This window comes from Vespa crabro, chromosome 4 (genome assembly GCF_910589235.1).
Source record: "Vespa crabro chromosome 4, iyVesCrab1.2, whole genome shotgun sequence".
Lineage (NCBI taxonomy): Eukaryota > Metazoa > Arthropoda > Insecta > Hymenoptera > Vespidae > Vespa > Vespa crabro.
In genome coordinates this window covers 11,956,130-11,971,444 of record NC_060958.1, presented here as the reverse complement: position 1 = coordinate 11,971,444, position 15,315 = coordinate 11,956,130, and the positions used below count along the sequence as shown (strand labels likewise).

Below are 15,315 nucleotides of genomic sequence, written 5' to 3'. Positions count from 1 at the left end.
GTTCCAATCGTGTCCCCAGGCACAAGAAACCCTCTCTTTTTCTCCATTTCTCTCTTCCAAAATAACCCCTCGAAAATGAATTGGGGATATGTGGGTTAAAGGCCAGAAATACAGATCCCTGTCAAAACGGAGGCGTTATTAATACTTTTCACGTATAATCCGTCAGCGTACACGACCCCTGGGAGAAGGGTCTCGGAAAGAAAGAAAAGAAAGGAAAAAAGCTCCGTGAAAATCCTCTGGTCAGCCATGTCCCAGAGGACAGTGTCAATAGACTCATTAGTTTTTACGGAAGGATCGTCTATGATCGCGTCATTTATATTAATAACGTGCGAGCTCGGCGAATTTATCGTGAAATAAGGTCAATGGAAAATTTTCCTTTGAGAAAGCACCCGTTAAACTCAACCTATAGATAATTGACGGCTAAACGATAAGAATGCATTGATAAAAGGTATTACCTACTCCGTGTAAGCAAACAATTCATGTACGATTAATTATTTAAGTACGCTGCGGAAGAAAGTAATCGTTAATAGTAAGTAAGAATGAAAGATTCGATTAGAGATTAGAGTTTGCGCAGTTCGACTTCCGCTTTCTTGATTGTTCTCTCATCAATCATAATCCGTCTTGATCGTTGATTCGAGAAAGTAGTTACCTATCGTCGTTGTCACGAAGATAGGTAACTACGACAGTCCAGGTAAATATTTAGTAAATGGAACCTTTTCGGGGAAAAGAACCTTATTCCTTTGGTTTACACGAATTATCTCTCTCATTTGACACGGCTTGCACACTAATACCTTCTTCGACTTTTTATAATAGTAGAGATCAATACGAATAAAAAATATAGCCATAGTCCCTTAAGAGGATTTATATTTCAACGACGCGTCGTGGACTTTTACAAGATCTTTTCCTAAAGAGCCAATCGACCGTGTTTTGCTTTAGCATCACGGTCCATGTAAGTACGTTATAATAGAAATGAAAGCAATCCTATAATCCATTTTTTTCCAATTCATTAACGGTAATAATCGTTTTACGAACACAGATATTCCCGATGAACTTTCTTGAGAAATTTATATCTTTTCGTCAAGATATTGACGAATTTGAACGTAATAGAATTGAAATCGATCGAGAAGATTTAGATTTTCAAATCGATATCGATTGTGAAATTATCGAACTTTTCGATAATATGTCGCTTTCGTAGTACCACGTGGCCAACGCTTTCGCGAGTAAGAAGCCGTCCTACGAAATTCAATGATGAAAAGGTACCGTCCGAAGAAAAGTTTAGGAGAGGTAAGTACGACGTTGATAATAGATGGGAACGATGGAAGCGGGTACCTGTGCCGAGTTAAGAAAGCCGAGAATAAAACTCAATTAACTAGAGTTCCAGGAAACGCTGTTAAACGCGATGCATACTGAATATCGAACTTGGCCATGCTGTTAAATTGGAAATACTAGGAAATGCTTATATTTTTTTTCTCGTCTTTTACTCCACATCTTTTTCATCTTTCTTTTCGACTGTGGCGTTCCACCATCTAGTGGCATTTTTTGTAAAAAGCTAAAAAACTCGTGCAAACTTCTTATAGACTTTGCCATTTGCCCTAACGAGACTGTCAAATTGTTACTTCAACGTAACGAAGAAAAATGTTTTTCGTTCGTTCGAAAAACTTTTTAACGCTTTTCGTTGGAAAAAGCACAATTGGATACGGTTATAGCATCCATTTTGCATCGATGCAATGCTCGGAGAAGATTCGAGCGTAGCCAAAGAGTAGCCGGCAAATAGTTCGAAGACAAAACCCAATGATTGATTTGCGTCGCAAAAAGTTTTACCTTCTAAATATATATATATATTTGTGTATCGTATGTATAAGCTTTTCAAAGAATATGTGTACGTTCTCAACGCTCGCGCGCGGAGTAAGAGAAACAAGTGAAGATGACGATTAAAAGAACGACGACAAATTTGTTTCTTATTTTTTTCTTCTAGGGTAGCTAAAAGATTCCAGAGTTTGCTAGTGTGCGTGTGTGTGGCGAGTAAGTGAGTCGATCGACAAAGCGTTCTTGGTAAGATACATTGTTTAAAACCTCAGAGAAAGTGGAACAAAGAATAGGACAAAGAGTAAAAAGGATTGCCGCTAATTGTACCGGGCGTACGTACGTGAGAAAAGGAACAACGGAGAGGAAAGCCTTGAAGAAAAAACCGAGTGAGTTAATAGCCATTCCATGTCCGAAAAGACCAATATTCTGTATATTACTTTCTTTTGTTATCGTTTCATAATAAATATCTGTTATTTTATTTCTTTATTAATCTCGGCTAGATATATATATATATATATATATATATATATACACATATCGTATTACCTTTATTATATAATCGAATATCTTTCTTTCCGACTTAGGAATTGGTATCAAAGGAGTTTGATTCCTTAATCGTAAGAAGAAATACCACACGGCTCCTCTTCTTTTTCCCTCGAAGAGAAGATAAAAATCAAGTTTCGTCGGTCGACGGTAAAACCAGGGTTTCTCGATAAGAAGATGTCTGGGATCATTTATTAGCGTTAAACTCGGCCGTCTCTCCGCTCGAGGTAATTATACGGCAGTGAGCCGTCTCTATCTACCGCTGGGATCCGATTAATGTCTTCCTTTAAATACGCTCCTGGACAGACGTTAAAGCGAAGCCACATTTTTATAACGACCGATCAAAGGAACGAAGATTTAGAATCAATTAGTTATCCTTTCTTTCAAATTTTTCGTCCGATATCGAGCTTGCGAGCTTCTTACGAATGTTAACGCGGATCCGTCGACGAAAAAAATACAACGAATGAGAGCATTAATGGAATATATTTTCACTCGACGCGAGGATCGTTATATGCCTATCAAATAAAAGATTCGCCAATTAATTATTTGTTTAGTAGAACAGCTTTTGTTCGCGTTCATTCTCGCTCGACGTCACTCGTTCGCGAGAAGCTGCTCTCTCTATCCTCTACGTCGATAAATGGAAACGAGCCCTGAGGGAGTGGACGCGGAATTAATATATCCTTCAAGGATTACTGACGGCCAGTAATTATCAAATGTCTCGAGAAATCTTCCATTCGAGCGTACTAAATACTAGAAAAATGGGCTATATATCGGTTGCGTCGATGACGCACGCTTAAATGCCGATAAAAGATACTCGGAGAAGGAAAACATTTTTCATAGAAATTAATTTTTTTCAATTCTGCCTCAATGCCTCAAGTTCTGTCGTAAAAGTATAGTAGCCCCGTTTAGTATTATTGTCGCTCCAATTTCTTTTTACTTCTCAGGACTGACCGATTGATGTGATACGAGATTATTATATGATCATCATCATTATTTCAAGATTAAAAATTATAGGTAATTATCATGAAATATTTATAGAGAAAAATCGTTGACAAATTATTATTTTTGTCGGAATATTTTTAAAGGAGATATACAATAAATAGAAATAAATTCTTATATCATTTGATTATTTATTACTTTTACAGGTAGAAAGCATAGAAAAGATCTAGTAAGTATGCATGAAAACGTGTATGTTCATTTTACGTACCTATTTGTTTAAAAAACGTATGTAATTAATATCGTTAAAAAATTGCTGCCAATCTTGAACATTCCGACTGATAACATTTTTCATGGTTTTCTCGCTCCTATAAGGTTAATATTTTCTATCAATAACAGTTGTAGAAATTCATATTTCCATTGACTAACGATGTATCCGCAGTGTGGCTCTGTAGTCGCACTGAGGGGGGTCCACTTTGATCGCCATCTCTTAGATATGCTGACGTGTGCCTGCACGATGTATTACTTCGTCGTTCCGCTTAGATATAGGTAATTGGAATATTTTCTTCTAACATATATCCTCTTTCTGTACACTGTAAACGATTCCACGGAACACGTTTTCTAATATGTATCGTTGGACCATCGTCGCGCGTTTAATAGATATTTGTAAAAATAATATCGGCGTGCCTCCGGGGACGGGAGAGGATGGCCTATCGCGTTCTATTTTCTCTCACATTTTCTAGCTTTATTTTTACGATCGATATCGATTACTTTACTCGCTTCTTAACGATGCTTCGATCTATATTTTTGCGTTTATATCGTGATCGATCGATATTTTCTATTTTTACATACGTACGTACACACACGTACGCATATGGATATTCCTTGCGCGCGCGCGTACACACACACACACACACACACACACACACTCTTAATCTTAACCTTGAGTAATATGATCTCACAGTTTTCAGTTTTCCAAGAACTCACGAGCGAAAATAATACCTCGCCGAATACACGCCTTTGTGTAGTCCTTCGTCATACGTACAGGTAAGTCTATCTCTTTTCAAAAACATAGCGAGGCTTAGAGAGAAAGAGAGAGCATTGAAGGATTTCCAAGAAATTCTCCAAGAATAAAAAAAAACCAAAACAAAACAATAAAGCATTTTAGTCTCTCTCAAGGCGAGAAGAAACCTAACTTCATTCTTACATATCGTACAGCTAAGAAAGCATCGGTTTAATTTGTTCCAAGTAAGCGAGTACTAAATAATACTTTTATTATATGAAACATTTTCATTCTAATTTATTTAATATTAGATATACGTATATTACGTACAATATTTGGTTATTATTACGTAGAAAAGTATGAGGAATTTGTATCCTTTTTAGATTTTATTCGCCGCATATTGTTTTAATTTGGAAAATTATGAATTAACAATGGGTTTTCGTGTACAGAGCGATAAGACTTGGGCAATTGATATTGCTTCAGAGTCTATTTTAAGATACAAAACTGGAACAAGAATATTCTTTATATATGTGATATTACTTTCTTGCGGTATTAATAGTTTTTCTATGTTTCAGCTAATCTCAAGTTTTATAAATTTATTACATTAACTGATTAAATAAAATCAAATTCAATAGAAATTCGCGAAGCAGAAGAAACGATGTTTTCGTTAATATGTAATTTTCCCGGGGAAGGATGCTTCGCGTAATAGTCCAACGAACGCTTTAGTAAAAAATTTAATAAATTTCTCTTTTAAATCCATCTTCAATAAGTCGAACAATTTTTTATTATAACAATGATATTAATAATTTGGTTCTTCCTTTTGTTTCAGATCATGATCATGATCGGGATTGTGCTCGAATCAATGAATAAATCGAGTGTAGTATCGTCGATAATAAACGAAAAACAATAAAATCACGAGATAGAGATTGTTCGTTAATTTAAATTCATTTTCGCGTTCTCGTGATTAAAATGAATTTTAAGGAATACGTTTACTACCGTTTGGATATTGGCTGCGTGCAATGCAGTCTCAGTTGTAGAGTCAGTGTTCCCGTTCCTTCCTCATTATGTTTTTTCGTTCTTTTTAACGTTTCCTCTTTAACGTTCTAGTTTAGCGAATGAAATTCAATGTCGTCTCTAATTCAATTAATAAGTAATTATCGCGTATTAGAGTCAGTGCATCGCGGAAGATGGTTCGAAACTACATCATTTAGCTCCCGATTTTGTAGTCAGCCCATTTTCAACCTTCTACGGATCAACCTCCCTCAATTTCGACCTACACCGCGGACGAGTGTTTTGGAGCCATCGGAGAACTTCTTAAGTAGCCTTTTACGCTCTAACACGTTTATCTCTTAATAGTACTATTAAGTTAGAGTTCTAATTTTAAGGTTAACTTATTTTTAAGGCTAATTTAAGGTAAAAATGGCAGATCGATTAATTATCTGTCGCTCAGAAAATGTAGATAAGTTCCAGAAAGCGTGGATATAATCGAGGAAATTTAATAAATAAGTAAACCGATACTTATTTATTAATCATTCTAATATCATTTTATGATCGGCATACTTTTAACTTTTAAATCTTTTGTTATCGATAAATCGCGTAAATTGTCGATAATTAATACAAAATTGTTGGAAGTATGCTGGTGTCGTGTAATAAATATAACGATATGATACCTTGGTAATTGTGCGCGTGTAAGATAGCATAGCAATTTTTATACTTTTCGATCGGTAGTTATTAGTCGATCGCGAATTATACACGCGAGGGTTGGAGAAAAATCGATATATTATTCGTCAGGTTGAGGTTTATATTTTTTTGGCTCTCGTAAAAAATAATAAGAGATAAAAGAAGAGATAAGGAGAAAGTGGTGCGGTTGAAAAAAAAAAAAAAAGGAAAAGGCAAACCATAAGAAAGTGGGATGAAAAGAAAAATTCGCGAGGATGAGAGGAGCAGTGGCCGGAACGCTGCTCCAACTTTAATCATTTTTAAAAACTCCTCGAGACGGGACTCGTGCTTATGAAATTATCCCGAGTACCAGCCAAGATATCCTTGTCTCCATGGCTGGAATCCTTTTCACTGCCCTTCGTGATAATCGAGCGGTGCTTTGACTACGGTCCGGGGTAATTACGCGTGAGCGACGATCATATAATGGAGAACTTTTCTAGAACGGTTTTCATTGAGGAGTAAAACGTGCGAGGAGTTGGGGAGGGGAGGGGGGAGTGAACTCTTTAAAGTCGTACGACCAAAGAGGGAGGGGATGAATCTCGGGGAAGAACTCAAGACGAAACAGCCTCGCGCGTATTTCCTTACCTTTGTCCCATATCAAATTGTACCGTATTTTCGTACCTCTATTGGAAGCCTCGATAGAGTTTTAATGTCGGCGTATCGTCGCACGTTCAAGTACAAATCTTTCCAGCTTTATAACGTAAGTGTCTCTGTTCGATGAGAATCAACAAGAAAGAGAATGGATAGAGACGGAAATATCTTTTCATTTGACAAATGAAATAAGAAGAATGGGCATGGATCGAAAAGTCGTTTGAAATTCCTCGATAGCGAGATATTCTCGATGAAATATTTCTATGCGATAAGCATTCAATCATACGTATGCGACTTACTCGAATGCTTTCGAGTTTGTAATCTTACGAGAACGTTCATCCGCTTATGTACGGATTATCGATCTGACAGAAAATTACGATAATGGAAACGAATAAATTATTCTTAAGGATAGAATTAGGACGAATGAGCGAAAGCGATACGCTTATCTTCCTTCGGTTTCGTCGGAGTTACGACTCTGAACATGACGACGATTATCGATGTACGTATATTCGAGGCTGTTACTCATATAATTACCGATATCTTGGACCGTCGAATAGATTCACGAGGCGACGACATTCGGAAAGCGCGTATGTCAGTAACTCCCTCGGAAATCGATACACATCTTTGCGCGAGCGCGACGTTTCAAAGTGCATATATATACGGTGTTTCTCCCCCCCCCCTCTCTCTCTCTCTCTATTCTCGCGTGTTCCTCTTTATATGCATAGTAAGGAGAGAGGAGGGGTAAGAGCCACAAAAATACCGAAAAATATGGAGCCAAAGATCTTTGCAAGTGGGATATATTTTACTATCGGAGTTTTCCCTGCGCACTTTCTAGTAGATTCATTTTAGTCCGTAAAGTCGTTAAGAAACGTTAGAAATGCATCAAATTTTCATATCAACAAGCTTGCAAAGGCACGTCTCGCGAGACACTGGGTATATGAGAGGATAGGTGACACAATAGTTGTCTTGGTTAGAACACTCGACGTTTGACTGGCGAACGCTAATCTACGTAGACGCGCGCGCGTTGCATCTCGTTTGACCCGGCTGCCGTTACCCAACGTTTCCACCTGACACGTCACCGATGCGACACACCATCTCATTCCGTGTACCTATGGATCGTTATTGGAACTTGGCAACGCGGCTAATTACCAATTCGCTCGCCAAGATCACTTTGCATTCCTCGGAGAAACATGGCACCTCGCGATTGGACAAACATGCCTTCCGACGATCCGATATGTCATAGGACGTCGAGTCAATAGCTTAGTCTTTCGCTAACATCATCGTTTCAAGAATCGTTTCTCTGATCGATTAATAAAACGTATCGTTTATATCGTGCCTTACATCGGTGGATTTTAGTCGATAGAACCATCAGGAACAGGGATATCCAATAATTAACTTCGAAGGAACATACAGAGATATTTCTTGCAGTTGGGGAATCGAACGGTTGAAATGGCAGATGCGCGAGACATCGTTAAGAAAAAGAGATGTAGAAATCGGCGCCTCGTTCGCGGTCATTCAGCTTTCTCCTTTATGGAGGTAGGTTGGGTCACGCGCCGGTCGTTGGGTTAGAGTAGGTCAACTCAGGTCGATCGGGCGTGTACTCCAGGTTACTGGTGGGAGGGCAGTGGAAAGTAAGAGAAGGACCGATGGTAAAGGGTGGTTTAACCGTGGTCTCGCTCTCTACAATTACGATGCTAATTCCGCGTACACGGGTTACGGTTAATCGTCGCGCGCGCGCGCGCGCGCTACTACCTAGCGTTTTCTTCCTCGCCTAGACTTTCGCCGGTCGACTGAAAATGAGAAATCAAAGCGTAACAAACTCGTTGCCTTCGAAATACAACGATCATTTGGAAAATCTACAAAGTTTTATCGATGGATTATTATATAAGTATCTTTCTGGGTGCGCGTCGCTAGACTATATAGAGAAAATATAATAAGTATGTTCCCGTGATAGGAGAGAAGTCGTATCGTATCGTATCGTATCGTTAATGAAAGAAAGCAACCTTGTATTGTTATTATAACGACGAAAGGGAAGCCAATATAAATAACCAAGAAGTATCGTTAAAGAATAATGGGAATTGTTCGAAGCCTTAAAATAAATCAAAGTATAAGTCGAACGAGAACCCGAATGCGATACGACTAGCTTGCTCAGATATGACCGTTCAGCGCGATTACGTAACGGTTGACAAGCAATTGGATACCGTAATTACGTTGGTTTGGAATATTCTATTGGACATCCAACTCGCCGATAATCGACGTGTCTCCGTTAACGGAGCGTGGAATAATAATGACGTGTTAATCTATATAATAAGCACTGGTCCAAGGAGCTCTTACTCGAGAATTCGATTTTGCAGTTACAAAATTGGCCACTGGGGGTTAAGTTTGTCTTAATAAAAGAAAAAAGTAGCGGCAAGCTCGCACTGGCCACGAAATTCTATGAATTTGTTATCCGCGTGTATAATCTGTATCTCCGAAATGCACCGAAGATTGTGCGACCACTTGCGAGTTGTTGAATACTATCGGGTGTGCAGACAGATTCAGCTAATCAGCCTGTTTCCACTTAATTTGCCAAGGTAATTAACCGCCTCATTTTACGCAAGCCCACCCAAGAGCCATTCCCAAATCTAAGCCAAAGTAGGTACTCTATTATGCGCCGATCCCATTGTGTCCGAGGAAGCACGAGTTGCTTCGCTTTTCTCTCTCTCTCTCTCTCTCTATATATATATATATGTATATATATATGTATATATATATATATATATCTATCTTCCTATCTCGCGCTCTCTCCCTCTCTCTCGTTTCTTCTTTTCTTTCTCTGTTGGTGTCTATTTTCCCTTCTTTATATCTTGGCGTTTTTATTTCTCCCTTTGCGCGCGCCATAGCGTCATAAACAGAGCCCCATGGAAAACGATTATCGCGATTCACCTACGACACACCCTTTCACCGAATGAAAATGAAGAAAATTGCTTGTTCGAATGAGTCATGCGCAACTATATGATGTGTATAGATATATATGCATGTATATCGAAAAATTGAATGCAGACGGAAAAAGAGTCGACTTGGCCGATTCTTCCCCGATTTAGGATTTCCTTCCTGTTTTTTCCTTCGCGATTAATCAAAGAGTAGAGATTCAAAAGTAATAATAATGTTCGTTTTTGAAAGCATTGTTCGCAAACACGGACGAGTCGATAGAGAGGGGGGCTTAGATGTTCTGCGAGAAACGTACGTACATGTTTCCTGTCAAGGAAAAGGAGACCGTACGGAGTCCAATGTTAGATCGTGTGACCTCTTTTGAATCCCATCTATTTTTCAGGAGAACGTTATATACCCGGCGCGGCGCGGCATAGAGCACAACTTGGTCGTCCACCCCTTTTCCACCGTGTCTAGCTGAGCTCGCAGCCCAGAGTCTGCGACTGACACTCCGTGAAAATTTAACGAAGTCTAACTTGTAATTCGTACATGCCGCTGGCGGGATTCCGCAAGCATAACTGGAAGGATTCTCTTCCCTTCTACTTTCTTTTATAACTTATCTTTAGACGAGATACACGACAAGACACCGTCTTCTCTACAATATCGTTACCTTTTTAAATTCGACCGATGTATAATATAATATATATCTCGGCTATCGTCGGTTCTCAAAACTTCGTCGGTTCGCAAAAGAAAGTACGTTAAGGAGGAATAATATAGAAAGATTTCCTGTTTCCGCTTTTTAGTCTCACTTTAATCGATAAGAAAACTTTGTCATTCATTCGAATATCGATCGCAATAATATCGCGATAAGGACGCGGACGGTACGATCGATAATTTTCGAGTCGACCACTTTTTCCCCCGAGGAAAAAACCGTTTTAATTGACACATTCCCTAGAATTCGCTAGGTAGATTACTAGGGTAAAAAGTTTGAGGAAGAGAAGGTGTAGCGGAGAGCAGACGTGTCTACTACCGTCTCGCTCGAGACGACTTAAACAGGGAGTTAATCAGGTGCGCGCGCACGCCTCCTTATGATTCTTCTTTCGTAATATGAGGTCAAATAAAGGACTCTGCTACTCGGCCTTTTAACTATTTTAAACTGTCGTTGACGTTGTACCTCACGTCCGGGTTGAAGTCTTAAGACATTCCACTTCATACGTAATAATAGTTGGACCGTACTTTGCAGTACGAGAAGGAGAAGGGAGCATAAGGCTGCGCCTCGCTCTTTTAGCCCCCATTTGCATGACAATCTGGCAGGGATAGTCACTCGAAAAAAGTAACGACGTCGACGTTTGGACTTTCGAGTAAAATAAAACTAAAGAAAAAGCATCGCTGTTCGTTACTCTATCTCTTTGATATATTGGTCGTTGCGCGAATGCATATATGCATTCTTTTCTATGGAAAATACATAACGCAAAGGTTATTCGCGCTAATACGTTGTGCCGGATGCGGTTGACGTGGAGGTGCGTCCGATTCGACCGATTCGACATCGAGTACCCTTCGCATCGACGTTGACCTCATTGATCGTCCAACGACCGAGGGAACGAGACGAGCGTATAGTAGATGGATTTGAAAGTGGGAAGGGTCCCCGATGCATCCTCGAGCGGAATATTGCGAAAATTGACCGACGAGGGTTGAACTCTATACGGTGCGTAATACAGACCTGTTAAGTATCCATTATATCCATATCCTGCCGGATCGTGGCCGCGGACAAAAAGCTTTCAATTCGGTTAATGACTGCCTCGCCTGCCGTCAAAGTTAAATCGATATCGAAAAGGATGTATTGCGTTTTTCCGTCCTCTTTAATCGCCATCGCCGGGAATGGATAATTACTTATGGTATAGTTATTGGAAGGGAAATCTGATGCGCACGATAAAGGGCGAAGGCAACGTCGAGAAGGAACTCTCAACGTCTTCTCTCCCCTTTCGCGGGATATGCGCACGATCGGAGAGGAGAGAAGGAGGAGACGAAGAAGTAGATCGGGAAAGCGTAGGGACCACGGAAGATTTCCATGGGGAAAAAGAACTTTACTGATTTAGAACGGCGCTTTCGGCGGGAAGTGGGGTGCCCGGGAACTTTCGACGTTCATAAATAGCGTGGTTACCTCTTACATATGTATGAGAGAGTACGTCGATCCGAAGGGCGGAACTTTTCGAATACGATACGATTGTAACGACGGCGCGTTATACGCGAGCGCAAGCGTCGTTCGCTTCACGGACGGCGGAGCGAACGTCGTAAATCGTTCGTTTTAATTCATAAGGTAGCTCGAGAGCAACGATCAACGAAACGATTCGAAATGAAGAATTTGTAATCTCGAGAGAGAGAGAGAGAGAGAGAGAGAGAGAGAGAGAGAGCTAAAAAACGTAACGCACGACGTTATTGCATACATATAACTACGTATATAACGCCGTAATAGCCGTAATAGCGAGGAGTACTTTAATGATGGAGTAAGGAATAAATAACGAATTCGCGAGAAGGTAAATAATCCTTTTCTTTTGATGTCGGAAGGATGTGAGATAGCAATATGCATTCTCGCTGCTCTTTACCCTCATTCGCGACATTGTCGTCGGCGGTGTTGTCGGCAGGTGTTACGTTACGTAAGCCTCGCAAGATGTATGTGGATAGCGATGGTGAATTGTCTTTCCTTCGTATTTCTTTGCTTCTATCATCCTTCTTACGCCTCGATCTGACTTCTCTATTACTCTATTACGAACGAGCAATAGGGAAAAGAGATGGAAGAGATCCCTGCTTTCGTAGAATCCGCGAAGCAACACGACGATTGGAAATGATGGAGTCTCGTAGAAGCGACGTTTCTACGATGAACGATAACCCTTTCTCTAATCCATTAAACGTCCATTCCCATCGATGGGAAATTTTTTTCTCTCGATCGAACGACAATTTGCTTTCTGTCTTATTTTCATTCCTATCTTCCTTTTTCTTTCTCTTGGTTCCTTTGGCCACCACCCAACTATAACCGTCCGCATTTTTTCGATAATCGCAGAATTAAAGGGGGTAAAAAACCCATTGAACGACATCGATCGATCGTGGAAAAATCTCGTTAACATACATTTGGACGGTCTAGGATCCTAACGGACGGGATGAGGATATAACCCCGAGGAATTATTTGAAATCCGAGGTAGCGATTGCGTTCTTTATCGAACTTGTAACGCGTCAAACCGACAGATTTATTATTAGGCAATAATAGCGAACTATCGATGAATCTTTTGAACCACGGTCAATCGCACGGATACCGCGAAATGAAAACTGCATTTTCTCTTTTGCGAACGGATCGTAAATCAGCTCGAGCAACTTTGACGACTCGCGCGTTTTACGTTATTTTTATTATCGTTGCCTTTTTTGATCTCTCTACGAAGGACCACGACCATACATGGGAACATGGGAACGACGTGAACTGTTATGAATTCGGTAGAAGGGTCCATCGAATCTTCGTCATTCGATATATCTATACATTATAGTTCGATGCTTTATTTCAACCGGGAACATCGAATCGACGGAAATAAAATGTACAAATTGAGCGTACGCGATTGTGACAAATCGGTGAGCCCATGTCTCTCTCTCTCTCTCTCTCTCTCTCTCTCTCTCTACGTTCATGACGTTCGACGAAATATTCGGGCTAGAACGGCTAGAAAGGTCACGGAGATCGAAATTAATATGCAGTTTTTCTTTCGTTTTATTTCTTTCTTTTTCTTTTCATTTGAGAGCTGCCTATCCCACAGAGTTTCAATTAATACGAAACCTTATCACATATGTTCGATATAAATTGCGATAGGGTTAACGAAATTCTGACAATGTTATTGCGTAACGAAACTACCCATGAAAGATAAAAGCAAAGGATCAGTCTTGAAAATTTTCTCCCCCTCCTCCGTACGCGATCCATATTAATATATATCCGTAAAACTACCTTTGAATGTGCATCGTCTCGAGACCACCGCTCGTTGAAATCTCTCATTAAGTCGATTATTGCCTTCGTATGAAGGCCACCCATGTTAAAATCCTCGAAGTCGCGTTTCATTGAGTTTTAGTCTTTCGATTTACTATAATACTTTATCGTATAATATCGAACGACGTTGCAATCGCATTTCGCGCTTTACGTTTATCGGGGCAATCTTTCACAATGCGCTCTCTTTCTTTATCACCTTTCTCTTACTTGAGAATAAAGCGAGAACGTAGCCTTTGCGATATAAAAGAAACGTGAAATTCTCGTCGCTCGCGTTGGCTCTCGGGCGACGTAGTAATTATTTAGGAGAGAACAAAGTAGGTATCGCATAAAGATGCACGCCGACGGAAAGAATATAGCGTAGATTGCGCTTTAATAAGTATACTTTAGCCTATCTCGAAAAATAAGAAGGGAAACGACGAGCGGACTCGTCAAGGGGAATTTTCAACGGGATGCCTGATCGTCGATGCGAGAAACTTCCTCTCCGGAAAATGTAAACTTTTCCGAGGAGAGCAGAGGAGAGGCAGCCAGCTAACCTACGATCGCTAGAGGCGGCATAGGTGTCGAGGGAGATTGGAGAGAGGAAATGGGAGGATGAATTTGGTTAACGCTACCGAGCGCGTTTAATGCATAATATCCGTGCCGGTGGCTAAGGCAGGCCGCCGTAGAGCGAGCTCAGCACTTTGATAATTCTTTGAATAGAGAGATCTCCGGTGCACGGTGATGATTCCGGAAAGCCGAGGAGCCGAGACCGAGAGGGCCGAAAGAAACCCAAGTATTCGTGTTTGCGAGAGGTACGGAAACAAAAGTAATCCTTCAAGTATCTTTCTTTTACTTTTCTGCTATCTCTTTGAATACTTGCTCCATGATCATGAATTTTACCATCTCTTTTCTCTCCTTCTTCCTGCTTATCTCCTACGCGGAGTGTTACAATCTCTATACAAACGAGAATTACTCGTTGTTTGTATAGAGATTCTTTCCATTTAATAATATCACACTCTAGACTTTTGTCGCGTTCAACGACATATTTTATTAAAAATATTTACGTCGATCGATATTTCTGTTCCCTCTAAGAACCATCATCCATCGGGGATTAAAATCAAACATTAGGTTATATAATAAGATCGCGTTCCAAGGAAAACTTGTCCTCGGAGTCGTGGTAAAGTAGGAAAGTAGAAAAGTCGATGTACTTTTATATAATAAGGCAGTTAGGATTCGTTCGAATGACTTCGATGACCGTTACGAGCGAGCGAGCGAGAGAGAGAGAGAGAGAGAGAGAGAATTCTCGCAAAGTTCTTCCAACGGATGCCGCGAGTTAGCTTTTTTTTACTTAGCTAGAAACGCTATCGCCTACGTTAGCACCGTTGCATCCTCCAAGAGCAAGATCATTGTTCTCGAATCGAAGAATTATCGTTATTAGACTCGTCGTTCGACTTTTTCCTTTTCTTTTCTTATCACGACATTCATATCTCGGAGCTGTGGTGTGACGCCGTCTCCCTCCTTCGCACGATCGATTCGTCCGGCCTCGCGTTTCTCTATAAATGGAACTTTGTCGCGTTTACTACTTTATCTCCTGTCCATTATTATATGCAAGATCTGTGAAAACGGGAACAACAACGTTTGCTTTTATTACAACGCAAACGCTTTTGCTCTGTCCTTTCTAACCGTCGTCCTCGTTCTCTATTCGCAAAAGTATACACTACTTTTATATACCTATATAGTGTCTCACTTTGATCGTATCTCGGTCTCTCTACGTCAGCTTCCCGACGGATTTCTAATATCCCTTAAGAAT

At 40.2% G+C, this 15,315-nt stretch overlaps 1 protein-coding gene and 1 long non-coding RNA gene across 10 annotated transcripts in view; one reads left to right on the top strand and one right to left on the bottom strand.

Moving 5' to 3' along the window:
* Positions 1 to 2,509, top strand: part of LOC124423572 — a 40,152-nt gene extending 37,643 nt beyond the window's left edge. Inside the window, exons 2-3 of the long non-coding RNA XR_006942117.1 lie at positions 1,976 to 2,192; positions 2,391 to 2,509. This is a non-coding gene — a long non-coding RNA (uncharacterized LOC124423572). The remainder of the gene's footprint in view (positions 1 to 1,975; positions 2,193 to 2,390) is intronic.
* LOC124423564 (agrin-like) overlaps positions 1 to 15,315 on the bottom strand; it is a 237,776-nt gene that overhangs the window by 73,842 nt on the left and 148,619 nt on the right. The gene's annotated exons all lie outside the window — the stretch shown is intronic.